Source organism: Toxotes jaculatrix, chromosome 10, assembly GCF_017976425.1.
Source record: "Toxotes jaculatrix isolate fToxJac2 chromosome 10, fToxJac2.pri, whole genome shotgun sequence".
Taxonomy (NCBI): Eukaryota; Metazoa; Chordata; class Actinopteri; family Toxotidae; genus Toxotes; species Toxotes jaculatrix.
In genome coordinates, this window is record NC_054403.1 from 2,722,501 (window position 1) to 2,737,020 (window position 14,520).

Here is a 14,520-nt window from a genome sequence, read left to right on the forward strand (position 1 = left end):
CCTGTCTTTGTTTTTTCTTGCTTCAGTGATCGTCTGCCCCGCCCTGATGTGTTTCACCTGTTCCCAATTACCCCCCGCCTCCCCTGTGTATTTAAGTCTCAGTGTTTCCTCCAGTCCTTGTCAGTTTGTCTTCTTTGTTCCTGTGTATGTTCCCTCGTGTTCCTTGTGTGCTGTATCCTGTGTTTGTTCTGAGTTTTCCTGTGTACATGCTATCTGCATTTATTTCCCTGTTGTTTGTTCCTGGATTCCTACCTGCCATCTTGTCATCTCATCTGCCAGAAAGTCAGTTATTTCTTCATTAAAAGCAGCTTCAGCTTGCCTGTGTGTCTGCGTTTGGGTCCAGCTTTGCCTGTGCTGCTTCCAACAGCCATGACTGTTTGAATGTCCAAAAAAATCTAATTTGTTTTGAAATTTGAGTTGAAAAAAAAAAAATCTGAGGTTAAGGTCCATTTGTGAGATATTTTCCTGAACTTTCAACCATTTCTTGTGGCCTTTATTAGCAATTGGAGTTATCAGTTAACTCCATCTGCTGGTGAGGGCCAAGAAGTTTGGCTGAAAGCTCTAGAAGAAATCAAGTGGAACTTCAAACTCAAAGCCCAAATAAAGTTTATGTTGTAAGTTTAAGCTGAAAAACTCAAAGTGTTTGTTCAGTGTTTGGGAAGGTTAGCGTTGGGTGTTGACAAGCAAAACTCACAGTGGCCTTGACCTTTTACCTCTGACCTCCACAATCGAATCAGTTCATCCCTAAGTCACAGTCAACATTTGTGCAAAGTTTGAAGACAGTCCTTCAAAGGGTTCTTAAGATATTGAGTTGCCAAGCAAAATGTTAACGTAATCAGTGACCTTGACCTTTGACCTCAAACCTCCAAAATCAACTCACTTCATCTTTGAGTGACAGTGAACATTTGTGCAAACTTTAAAGAACATCCTTCAAAGTATTCTTCAGATATCCCATTCGCCTGCATAAAATTAAATGTACGATCACAGCAACCGTGACTTTTGACCTCTGACCTCCAAAAGCTACTCAGTACATCATATCGCATTACAATGCAAAACATAAGTATGGTCATAGTGACCTTCCCCTTTGACCTCCAAACTCCTTTCAGATCGGTCACAGTCACAGTCAACATTTATGCAAAGTTTGACAGAGAGACCTCAATGTGTTCTTGAGATATTGCGCGTAGAAGAATCTGGGACGGACCGATGGACGGACAGATGGACAGACAGACAACCCGAAAACATAATGCCTACGGCCTTGGCAGATACGGAGGCATAAAAATTCAAAACAGAACTGACTCAAATGAATGAATTAGTGACTACATATTGCTTTTAGATAGAGAGACTGGGAGCAGCACAGTGGTGAGTATGTCATGACACTGTTGTTGATGGAATTAGAGCTTTGGAATGAACATTATACTTAATTAATCATGTCAGCAGGTAAACATGGAGTACTGAGTTTGCATCAACAGCAAATTAAACTAATGAGACAGACATATAAAATGGGAAATTTCCAAAGGCTTGGTTCTCCCTGCAGTTCCGGTGAAGGTTTCTATTTTGGTGGTATTTTCATAATTGTATTTCATCATGCACTGGGCTGCAGTTGTCTGTCAGCACATGTAACAAAGTCTACAACCACAGTCAAAAGGGACGTGCTTTAACAACACAGGTTTCTGTCTCGCCATGTTAATAAAGCAGAGTGGAGTTTGAACTGAAACAGAAGGAGAAAGACAGAAAGAGCATTTTGCTGCCCAGATAGAGCTTTGCATCAGACAGCCAGGGGAAAAAAAAAAAAAAAAAAAACGACAGAAAGCACGAGAGAGGCGAAGATAGAGTGGCATAGAAGAAGGAATAAAAGAGGGAAAGCAGCGCCTGTGTGCAAATGTGTGATAAAGTGATGGGTTGGGAGGGTAGAGAGATACAGGGAGACATACAGAGAAAGAGAGAGAGACAGGGACAGACAAGGAAGGAAGAGAGAGAGAGAGAGAGAGAGAGAGAGAGAGAGAGAGAGAGAGAGTGAGAGACAAAGAGAGATAGAGGAACACTCAGTGAATAGACTATTGAAGGCAGGTTTCAGTTGGTCTAAACTCCATTTTCTTGCTGTGGCTGTGTTGTGATGTGATGTGTGAGCAGAGATTAGCTTTAAGGAACAACCTCTGTTGACTCAATTTATTGAATATTACTCTTCTGAATACCAATAAAGAATAGAATATTTACTCTGTAAACACAAGCACGCTGGCTACACAGTCAGGGAGCTACCCCGTGTGTGTGTGTTTGTGTGTGTGTGTGTTAGATGAAGGAATCAGTATCGATGTCAATTATTAGGTTTGTGTGACTACGATATGCACACATTCACATACAGAATACACTGTGATCATGTAGAAACCATCATTGCTGCACATACGGCTATAGGTGCTTGCATTCACACCAATGATTGGCTGATACACACATTCACACACAGACAAACATCTGCGTTTAAGCATTATCTGCTTGTATGTCTGTCTGTCTGGGTGTGTGTGCATGCATGCGTGTGTGTGTGTGTGTGTGTGTGTGTGTACATGCGGTAATGCGCTGCTGCTCGGTCGTTTAGCTTGTTGACACTTTGGGGTCAGAGCCATGCAGGGTGAATGGTGTTGGCTGACAGCGTGGAACCTCTTCATTATCCAGCCATAATGTTCTCATCGCCGTCGGCTCCTCGGCTCCCTCTCCTCCCTCCCCTCCCCTCAGTCCCCTCACTGCCACCAGCCCCACGCACACACACACACACACACACCGCCACCACCGTCCTCCATCATTCTTCCTCCTGTGCCCTTTCCCTATCCATCGCTCCCCTCTTCACCTGGTTATTTCCTCCCGTGCTGCTATTCATCGCTGTCGATTCATCCTCCAGCTCCCTCCATGTCTTTTTTATTCTCTCCGTCGCTGTCTCTCTCTGTGTCCATGTATCTGTTTCTCTCTCTCTCTCTCTCTCTCTCTCCATCTCTGTGACCCCATTCCACTGAAGTTATTACTTTTTCACTGTTTCATGCTTTCCGCTCTCATCATTTTTACCTTCATTTGTCAATTTGCTTTGATTTATTGGCTTTACTGCTGTGACTTTTTGACAGAAACTATATTTCCAAAACAAAACCAGCCTTACAGAAGAATCAAAAAACATCTTATGCATTCAAATGCTATCAAAATGATAAATTACAGCACTTGCATACGAGGTCTATGAAAAAGTAGTTAGTTTCTAACATCTTCACATTAACATCTTCATTAAATGGTTTGAAAACTATGCAGTATACTTCTAACAACAGCTCTGTTATTTACGTACAACACCACAATACAAAAGCAATGATAGCAACAAATACAAACAAATTTCACTTAAGAGATTCCAACATTTTGGACCTAAGAGGACATCTACTTCAAGGTACTTTCTATGTCTCATAAAACAAAGTTGAGGTTTTTTTCAATACAAAAGAAAATTGCCACCTCGTGTGTAAAGAAGAGATAGAGAGATTTATTGTTTAGGGATGGTGGCCCTCTGAGAATCATCAGCACTGGAGTATCTGAACGCGTGAATGCATTAAACGGACTTTGTCCTGCCAGCGCCCTACTGCAAAGTGTGTATAATGATTGATTGAGACGACGTGTGAGTAGAGCAGGTTATTGTCGGGAGCGAGCGAGTGATTGTGGTGGTGATGTTGCTGTCCTGCCTGCACGCTCTACCCAGGCGCCACCCCTCACCTAAACCAAACAGAGCATTTCCAGCAGGAGGGAACACGTCTGATACCAACAATCTCCGCACGTTGCCTGGACTTCAGATGAGAAAAACAACTGTAGACACTACACAGAACACGCTAAACACACAAAGAACTTCCAGTGAATGTGTGCAGTGCATTTACAATAATATTTAGCTGGTATTTGAGCTTCATTTGGAGCAGAACAACAGAAAGTGCCCAAACACCATTCATGTCTTAGACTGAGAGAAGGGAAAGAAGGTGCAGACACAGAGGAGGATGATAGCAGAGAGCAGAGAACTGGACTTATTAAATATGCATTTAAGAATAGATGGAAGCTACCACTCTGGACAGCTGGAGATTAAATATAAAACTCTCCTTCCAGCTGGTGCTGTAACTTAGTTCTTCCACCAGCGATAATAATATCGTATTCACCAGAGTAACTGCTGAGCTCAGCAAACATGACACCATGAGAACAACAAAGTACAGGTCCGATGGTCAAGAAACGTGAGCGGCCAGTTGTATTTTTTACAAATAAGCTTTTATAACAGTTTAAAGCCATTATGAATCCACTGGTGTGTACTGTATGTGTGTTATCATTGGTCGGTGTTGGAAATGAGAGCGTTCATCCCTCCTGTGTCTCTCTTGCAGGACTTTATCCTTCTTCCTCTATCCTTGACCACTCCACTTTGATGTGGTCCTCCTCTGCAGCCTGCACCATGTCTCTCCCCTCACCTTTACCTGTCTCTTCTCCTTTCAGACATTTTTTTTTCCTGCAGCACATTCTCCTCTCCTCAGCTCTGAGCCTTATTTTCTCTCGCCTCTCTGCTTCTCATTCCTCTTTTGCCTGCCAACTTGCCTCACTCTCTGCTACTTCTTTCTTCAGCCCTCCACTCCTCTCCCAGTCACTCAATACTTTCAATTTACTCTCCTCCTCTCTAATCTGCCACTCCATTCATCCCGTGCTCCCCTTCATTATCTCCCCCTATCGTCCTCTGCCTTCTGTCCTCTTGGTGTCGGCTTGTCTGAAGGATGGATTCAAGGATCCTCTTTCTCCTCTTTCTCCATCTCAATAGCTCATGTACTGTATGCTCCCGCTGTCGAATGTGTGTGTGGGTTGTGTTCTGATATGAGTGTTTTTGTGCAACTCCATGCTTATTTGACCTTTGAACTTGGTGAACCGTTTCGAGTGTGCATTCACATCAGTGTTGTGGGACAATAAAGGTAAAAACTGCTAAAATAAATGTGGTGCAATGTGTCTCATGCAAGGACTGGGACATACAGCAGTTTTCATATTTTACATGAAGGCACATATTTTCTACCTTTCACAGTAGCAGAACTAACTTAGGTTTATTGAACTTGTTTTAAAGGGGAGGAGGTGGGTTGTACTAACCACTGAAGGGGGCCCCACCCAATTTCACATCTGGAGATTACACCGTCAGTTACATCTTCATAAGTCCAACCAGCTTTGATGACCCCCCCTGCCTTTTCTACAGAACAGCCAGTACTTTGGCTCTTACTGAAATGTCTTGACAACTATTGGATGGATTTTCCTGAAATTATCCACAGTGCTCAGAGGAGCAATCTCTCTAACGCCAACATCAGGTCAAGGGTTATATTTATTCTGTAAAATATCTCAACGTCAATACAGTGGATTGGCATGAAATATTCAAGAGACAATCATGATCTCCAGAGGAGGAATCCTAGTGAATGATGGTGATTCTCAGATTCGTCCTGTAGCACCACCAGGAGATTTACGCTTGTGGTGAATTACCTCAACAATGGAGGCAAATGGAGGAATTACTATGAAACCCAGGTCTCAGTTTTTCACCTAGAGCCATCGTCAGGTCAAAATTGAATTGTCCAGTACAATGCACTGTCTTTAGTACTAATTAGCACATTAGAATGCCAACATGCTAAACTAAGATGATAAGCATTATACCTGCCTAGCATTATCGTTAGAATTGTCAGTGTAAGTACATTAGCATCCTATCCTGTGACACAGCTTTAAAACCGCTATGGTTAAATTTCAGCACACATATCCAACAGTTTTAATTTGCTTTCAGGACCTGTCACTACTGCACACTGCACACTGTGCTTCCTATAATAATGCAACATCAGTATTTTCTGATGTGGACCCTGGAGTACCCAAGGGCTCTGTTCTTGGTCCTCTGTTTCTCTCTCCTGATATTCCAGTCCTGGAATTCTTTTCCAGTGTTACACTAATGACACTGACACAATGACACGCAGTATTTTCCTGTAAAAGCTGATAACCATTCTCATATCATTAAATTAGAGGCCCGACTGTCTGACTGTGAAATGCTGGATATCACATAACTTCCTGCTCCTACATTCTGATAAAATGGTGAGATGGTGGTCACTGACTCAGCCCAACATACTGTAGATTTGATGAAGTAACCATAGTTCTCGACTGCTGCATGATTTCTCAGAGACAAGAATCTTGGTGATAACTTTGACCTTAACTCTCTTTTGACCAGCACATTAAAGACGTCACCAAGACTACCTCTCTCACATAACATAACATAGCTGAAGTTCAGTCTTTTCTCTTTTGTGCTAGATGAGACACTAATTCACACCTTTGCATCATCCAAACTGAATTATTTTAATGTTTTGTTTTCAGGCTTGCTGAGTGCCAGTGCTAAAAATCTTCAAATGGTTCAAAATCCTGTGGCTGGAATTTCAATTAAATCAAGAAAATTTGGCCATATCACATCCATTTTAGATCTGACTTTAGGTTGATATAGACACCTTCACACCAGCCTGTTCTTACACCTGATATTCCATCCCATGTTCTTTGACTTCAGAAAACAAGGCTCCTGTCAAAATCTAAAAGAAGAGTTAAAAGAAGTCAGCAGGCAGCAGGGCCTTTTGTCATCATGCCCCCTGCCTTGGGAACAACCTCCCTGCTGACATCAGTCTTTCTAGTCCTGTTCAGACCTGGCATGTAGCTGTACATACTCATTCATAAACAAACACAAGTCGCGCAGGTTGTGTAAGCTGGCTTTGTCCACAATGTCTGAAATTTTTGAAAAGCCCATAGAGAGATATATAACAAGTGTGTCAGACAACTTGGTTGATTTGGTTCGACTGGAACACGCCAAAGAATAGACCCAGTCTGTCACAGGTGTAGTGCAGCAGGAGCAGACCGGACCAACACTGTGCCACTTTTCTTTTTGTCCAAGAGAAGAAATACAATATTCACACTCATATTTTTTGAGATGAACTCATACATTAAGTAACATATAAGAATGTTAGAACAATGTAAGAACATTCCACCTTAAAAATTGTTAACAGTGAATTAAATCCTTTTTTCTATACCTATCGTTACCTAGTAAAGATGAAAAGGCAGCAAAACACAGCTTGTGCTGCATCCACAGCTGCTGGAAATGAAAGCGTGCTTAGATCCGTTTTCACAGCCTGTTAGATGAACTTGACTCTAAAACTTCTCTGAAAGGATGTTTCCACTGCAGCCTCATTTGCTCGGCACAAGTAAGTAAGTGAAATCATTCACAACACAAACTGCTTGTGTAGTCTCACCAATTAGAAACAACACATTTGGTCTTTGCAAACAGAATTGCTGTACATGTTTATTTGCAGATGGAGGAGGAACATTTTAATGCCTTTTTTAAGGGCTGGACAGGGACCCTGACTAGTCCTCATGACGAGATGACTGTAAACATTCTGAAAGCCACTGCATCTCTCTAACCCTCTGTTTGTTTGTTCCCTCAAGCATATGAACGTCCAGGCCCCCACCTTCTCTCTCTTTCTTTCTTTCTTTCTTTCTTTCTTTCTTTCTTTCTTTCTTTCTTTCTTTCTTTCTTTCTTTCTTTCTTTCTCTCTCTCTCTCTCTCTCTCTCTCTCTCTCTCTCTCCTCTCTCTCTCTCTCTCTCTCTCTCTCTCTCTCTCTCTCTCTCTCTCTCTCTCTCCTCTCTCTCTCTCTCTCTCTCTCTCTCCTGGCTGTCCTGTCGGAGGCTCATTCCAGATGTTTTGGATCTGGATCTTTGTCTGTGTCCTTGTCCTTGTCTCACTCCTTTTCTGTGTGCTTGTTATGGTGTGCCTGGGTTGGACCTGGACATATGTTGGGCTATGATTTATTTATAAAATTTGATTTGACTGTGTGAATCCCTGTCATCAGGCATCATCTGTCCTCCTCTGTGGCTGGATTCTTCCTTGTAGAGAGATTAAGGCCAAGTGACCCTGCATTGATTTCCATAGTCTGAACAATATCACAATAAAACACAGGTACCCCTCTCACTCATTTGCACTGTCTTTGAACTGTTAGATGGGGCCACTGTGTTCATTGAGCTGGACTTAAGAAATGTTAATCACTTGGAGTCACTGGCTGGTGGGGATGAAGCACCCAGTCATGGTCCGGATGGATCACAACAGCCTGGGGTGCATCTGCACTGCTAAATGCCTCAACTCCCACCAGGGTAGATGGGCTCTGTTCTTCAACTGACCTAACTTTGTCCTCTCCTACCATCCAGGTTCCAAGAACATCGAGTTCAATGTCCTGTCCCACGCCTTCCTCATGAGCCAGAAAACATCAACCCTCCACTGTGCACCGTGGGAATGGTCATCTGGGGAACTGAGCATCACTCTCTCTCTAATTATCTTGCTCCCAGTAACTGTCCCACCTCTTTGTTCCAGCTCATCTACACTCTCAAGTTAGTCTCACTGTGGTCACTGGAGACTTGCGTGCAATGCAGGGGTAGCTGCACCTCATTCATCAGCGCTTCTGGTGGTTTGCAGGACCCCTGTCCCATCTCCAAGATCAACCCTGGAGCAGTTTGCCTCTGTCTTCCCAGGACCATGAGAGTCCATCCCACGTTCCATGTCTCCTGCATTTAAACCAGTCAAGGAAAGCGCTCTGGTGGAACAGAACTTTGTTTTGTCTACAAGAAAGCTCTACAGGGAAACTGGTCTCTGCTAATAATATTACAGAGTAAAGTTCAGATTGGACAGCCTCATTTAGCAGCCACAGTAATTTCAATGAGAGCAAAGGGGGAGGTCAGGTGAAGATGCTGAAGGCTGAAACAACATGGCTCACTGCAAACACCTCCACACACCTCTCATCTTCTATACTGAATGAATATCTCCAGCTGACGTGATTGTTGTGCAGACACAGCTGACACTATCCACCATCAGCTTCAACATGTTGTTGATCTCCTTAATCATCTGTCTTGATAACACCTTCCTGTGGTGAGTGTCCATGGTAAAGCTGATAGGAGGTAAAGAATGGTCTTGGCTGGAGTGTGATCTGATCATCAAATTGGCTCTTTAATGTCCTGGTGTTTAACAAGTGCAACTGTTATTATTAACTGTAAGAGTGCTGCACATTTACAGGTCACAGTAACAAATACTATACAAAATGAGCTGCAGTTTCTGGCTGGTTAGAGCTGGATATCCTCACTACTCTTTGAAATCTGACACTTCCGCTCCTGAAACTAGACAGGTTACACTTAAAACAACAGGAAGGCATGATGAAATATATCAAAACAGAGCAGCACTTGTGGAGCTGGAAAATGTAGCATGTATAGTTTTGTCATCAGATGATTTTACTTAAGACAATAAAGATAAAATGTAAGCTAAATTCTAGTGTACTGAAAGAATGCACACAGAACGCAAATAAGCTAGTGCAAATAATTTAGTTTTGGCCAAATGGAAACAAACAGTACTTTTGGAGTGGAGTTTGATAGACATGGGGGTTTACCAAGGAGGGACATTCTAACAAAAGACCAAATAAGTTGCATTATGGGAAATGAAGGATCCTGTGTTTTTGGAGTTTACTCCATACTAGAGCTGTAAAACTGGGATACATCAGCCTCTACAGCTCTTTTCTCAGTCCTGTAAAGTTGTACATGTTCAGATACTAAATTATAATATAATAGAATAGCTCTTTAACAAAAACAAAGGCAAACCAGCCACACGCACCTCAGCAGCTCACGAAGAATATCCATCACTTGACATGTTTAGTGCTGGTAGCTCTGTACTTTGGGACAAAATGCTCCCAGTTTTTCATAGCCTGATCAACCTGAGCACAGTTTAAAAAAAGGGCAGCTGCATGAATGAACTGTGTGTTTGACAGAGGCTCAGTGACTGTAACAGCCAGCTGGGGAACCACTACAGACTCTTTGTAATACAGGCTGGGATTTTGGGGCTGTACAGAATAAAATCTTCTAACAGTGCTTCAGCAGCTTTTGCATTTTTTTTTTTGTTGTAAACTGTGTGTAACGGTGTATACCTGTTAAGGTATCAGATATATCTCTCCCTCATCAGTCTTCCATCACTAGTGTTAGTTTGTCTGTCTGTCTGTCTGTCTGTGTGTGTGTGTGTGTGTTGGCCTTGGCCCTCTGCCTCATTCTCTCACCATTCCACTTGTGCACCTGCTCCTGATTCGCTCATCAACCAGTTGAAGTACTTAAGCAGCGGTCCATGCCTCTGGTCTTCAGCAGTTCGTTCAGTCACCCACACAGTGCAGACGCTACAGCCGACTCGTTGCTTCCACTCAGTATATTTCCCTGTGCTAACCTGAACCAGAATCTAATACTGTGCCTACTCCACACCTGCAACCAGCTCTCTGTCCGCCCAGCTCCATCTGCAGCCATCTTACCTGTTCAGCTTCACTCACTTGCTACTCCACTTGCCTCAGCTCATCCCAGCCCGAACTCCACGCCACTCCACACTCTGGAAACAGCTCTGGTCCAAGTCAGCTTTTCACCTCACTGTTCAAATTAAACAATAAACAACGTTTAAGTCCTTCTCTGTCACCAGGGCTGTGTTTGCTTTTGGATCCTAAATTGGAACTGTTATAACATGTCATCATATATCACAGGTACATCATCATATATCACAGGTAAGCTCAGCTGCAGGTACAGTATATTCTCACAGCATTTTCATTTTTAATAACCAGTCTCTGTTTGGACAGCAGACTGTGCATTATTTTTGTTTACGAATGATGTGGTTATGCATCATTCATAACTGTGGTCCTGCTTTTTTTTTAAATGCAAAAGCTTTCACATAAACAGAATACAGTACAATACACTTTTGTTCATATGCAACTTTGAAATAAAAAAAGGTCAGATGTATGTATGACACTATAAAAGGCTAAAACATTGTGTGTTGATTGGCTGAGTGAATGAGCCACTCTGGTAAAATGTCTGCAGACTGTCAGCACAGTCAGCCATTTGCAGGAAACAATCACACACCCCTGTTCTAGTCAATCGTTTATGGTTCACACTTACGCACACACTCACTTAATATATACCACATGCACACATTTGTCTTCTATAGTTTCTATTCACACAGACACACACACACACACACACACACACACACACACACACACACACACAGGTGTCACACTGTGACATTGTCTCCATCTCATGCTCATATTTGCCTTTCATACCTCACAGCAGTACTGTCTATTGTATGAACTGACATTTCAGTATGAACCACTGGATGAATTGTAAGATCTATTAAAGTATACATTAGGTAAAAACCTAAATAAATACAGTATTAAGAGTGGAAAATGTCTCTGTGGATGTGATACTGATGTATTGATATTTGTTAAAGATGGGATCTGGTCAGAAAAGTGTGATCCATCTCAAACATGATGTATATGATGCGTTTTGAAGTGCAGTAAAGAAGTGATCAATACTACTGTAATTACGTAAAGTTTTATCATAGCTTTATTTTTAAGCTATGAAGTTGTGTTGGAGTCTTTTTCCATCCTGATGAGAACATAACTCAGGAGAAAAACACTGATTGTTGTCAGTTTTATCATATGAATATGGTGAAAAACATTATTATTTATTATTAGTAATTGTCTTGTCAAAGCAGTACACTACAGTCCACAACCACCAGACCACTAATGTCTGGTATGTTATGTTAGCAACCCTGCCTGCTAAAAAATATATTTGATTTTGATTGACTGGTTTTGCCTTATACATCTTGAGGGACGTGTAATGACTGGCTGGATTATATTCACTGGCAAACGTTTTCCAGTACACAAAGTTCTATGTCCTTTTCCAAGTGGTCAATAAAATGAGGGTGAGCATCTTGTCATTTTCATTCTCGCAGTTTTGGAACTTTCAGGCACAAACCATCTTCGTTTGTTTGCTATCTTCTCTATCATGAGCACACACTAAATCAACCGTTGGCGACAGCCTCACACGTGTAAACAAAGCGGGATGCCCAGATAATTCGGCAGCTAGTCTGGCAAATTGCCCTGGAAGTGGATCCGTGTTCATTAGCTATGAAAGCTAATGCAGGCGGGGGGCAACGGTCTCTGTTTTGCTTCCTATTTACTATATTTTATTTGTATCCAAATTATAAATGAATTCTGTGTATTCACTTTATAGTATCTTCACAAATTCCACAACTGCTGCTAACAATCCCAACACCCTGCAGTTTATAGATGGATCATTTCTTCCAATATTATAACCACAGTTAGAGTCAGCCTCAGCAAGTCTGTACTGAGGCACAGCAGCACTCTGAGCTAACGTCAGCATGAGCTAACATGTTCACAATGACAACATTAACATGCTGACGGTTAGCAGGTACGATGTTTAACATGGTCACCATCTTAGTTTCGCCTGTCAGCATGCCAGCACGAGCTAATTAGCACTAATCACAGAATACAGCTGAGGCTGATGGGAATGTCCTGCAGTCATTTGATCATAAACCAAAGTACTGGACAAATTAAAATGTTGATGATGGCGATCAATGAAAAGTCAAGTCAATTAAGTCATTAAATCATAAAGCCATTAAGATTTATCCTGAATACCATGAATGTCTGTACCAGGTTTTATGGCGGTCCGTCCAATTGATGTTATACATTTCAGCGTGGACCAAAGTGTTGACCGACCGACCAACAGACAGACCCAAATCCGTGCCAGTGTTTTGATATGAACCGGCAGGGCAGTGTACCAGTACTGGCAGCTTCAGTGTCAAAATATCAATGTGTGCATCGCATGTTACACACATCATGGAAGCTGATATTGTTGGAGCCCTGCAATGTGGGCTCAGAGAGTGGGATGGGAGTGTACTACTGTGTCCATGCATGCGTGAGTGGACTGTCAGTAGTCACAGCAGTGCCAGTACTTCATATTCATGTCTCTCTCTCCCTCTGTGTCTTCGTCTCTCTTTCTGTCTTTCTCCCTGCGTCTCTCTCACCTGTTCATTTGTCGCTGCTTGACAGTTCTCATTATTGCCTTGGCACTAGCTCAGCATGTCCTGCCAAAGCAAGACACTGAAATGGAATTTGAGAAAGAGGGAGTGTGTGGGAGACTGTAAATGAAGAAAGGGAGGAAGATGCTGACAGAGAGAGAGAGAGAGAGAATGAGAGAGAGGGGGAGAGAGAACGGGAGAGCGAGAAATAAGAATCAGGGGGGGAAAAAGAGGGATCAAATAAGAGAACAGGGAAAAAAGACAAAGAAACAGGGAGCAGTGTTAGAGAACCAAAGGATGCTGCAGCATAATTAAAAGTACTTAACTCTCAGCAGAATGACAATGAAGCAGCACAAACAACACTGACAAAGGTATTAACATGGACACGTATACCTCTACACAGACAAACACCCACACTGACAACACAAACACCAAGCCAACACCGCTGAGCATCAAGAGGGCCACACTGTACACACAGCAGCCCCAGTCAAACATGAACACAACAGCCACACAAGGCTTTATGTTAACTGAAGGTGACTACTCTGAAACTGTCAGACACTGAGGTTAGCACTCTGGACTCCGGTTTAGTTATAACTTTATTTACTGTGATGTACTTTTGCTGAGATTTTCCCCTTCTTGAAGCTTGAAGATTCTGACTGCAGCACTCACTTCTTTTAGCTGCAGTGTTCATTACAACCCAGAATAGAAGACAACTAAGGGTGTGTTCAGACATGTTTATGAATGTTGATGTTTATGAAAATGATTCATGTAGTACAGGTGGAAATCACACATAAATTTCCTGATTCAAATCATTTTGCTCAGTTCAAAGATCTGGAGTCACAGACTGTGAAGTTTCCTCATTTTTATTTTCCTGAGCTAAGAGGTTGCATGTATACAAGAGTAAGTGAATGCATCACTGTTCGTACATCTGCGTCATTCGGTGCTGACTCAGTAACAATGCCTAGATATTTTCCCTCGGTATACAGTGGGTGCAGATCTCTAAGCGGGTCGAGGATTTTGAGGTTTTGAGTGCTGAGTGTTGTGTGTTCAGGCCACAGGGCAGGACACGCTAACATGCCAGTAAACAGTGGAAAATATGCTTCATTATCCTCCCAGAATATTAAGCTGCAGGTTACACAAAGCTGATAACCGATGAGTGTTTTACTTAATTTACTGTGATAATTGACTCCAAAAACTCCAACTACTTTGCATGTTGTACCATGACAGTAGCAGAAATTAAAAAAAACAAACAAACAAAAAACAACCTGGAAATGATAAAAGCATTTAAATCATTATTAACACTTACAGGTGCTAAAAAAATTGGAGCAGTGAGTCTTTCCAAAGTCCACAGGCATAATAATTTTTCTGAAGTGTATATAAAAAAAAAAAGTAAAATAACTGCCAAGAAATAACTCTGCATTCGTGCTGCAAAGATAACAACACCAAGAAAACTGACTTCCTCATCTGATCCCTTGCTTTGTGTGTGGTTGGAATGAATGATCATGTCCTCAACATGGTGGCTTTTTGATTATGTATGACAGGCAGCTGAATCTGGCAAAGTGTCATACACGTAACTGAAGGACTTCACCTGTGGACTGCTTGTAGTTCA

The 14,520-nt window shown here is 42.1% G+C and overlaps 1 long non-coding RNA gene across 2 annotated transcripts in view; it reads right to left on the minus strand.

Moving 5' to 3' along the window:
- The window catches only part of LOC121188817, a 55,163-nt gene that overhangs the window by 19,750 nt on the left and 20,893 nt on the right, over nt 1–14,520 (minus strand). For both annotated transcript variants that reach the window (XR_005894747.1, XR_005894748.1), the window contains one exon: nt 10,354–10,465. This is a non-coding gene — a long non-coding RNA (uncharacterized LOC121188817). The remainder of the gene's footprint in view (nt 1–10,353; nt 10,466–14,520) is intronic.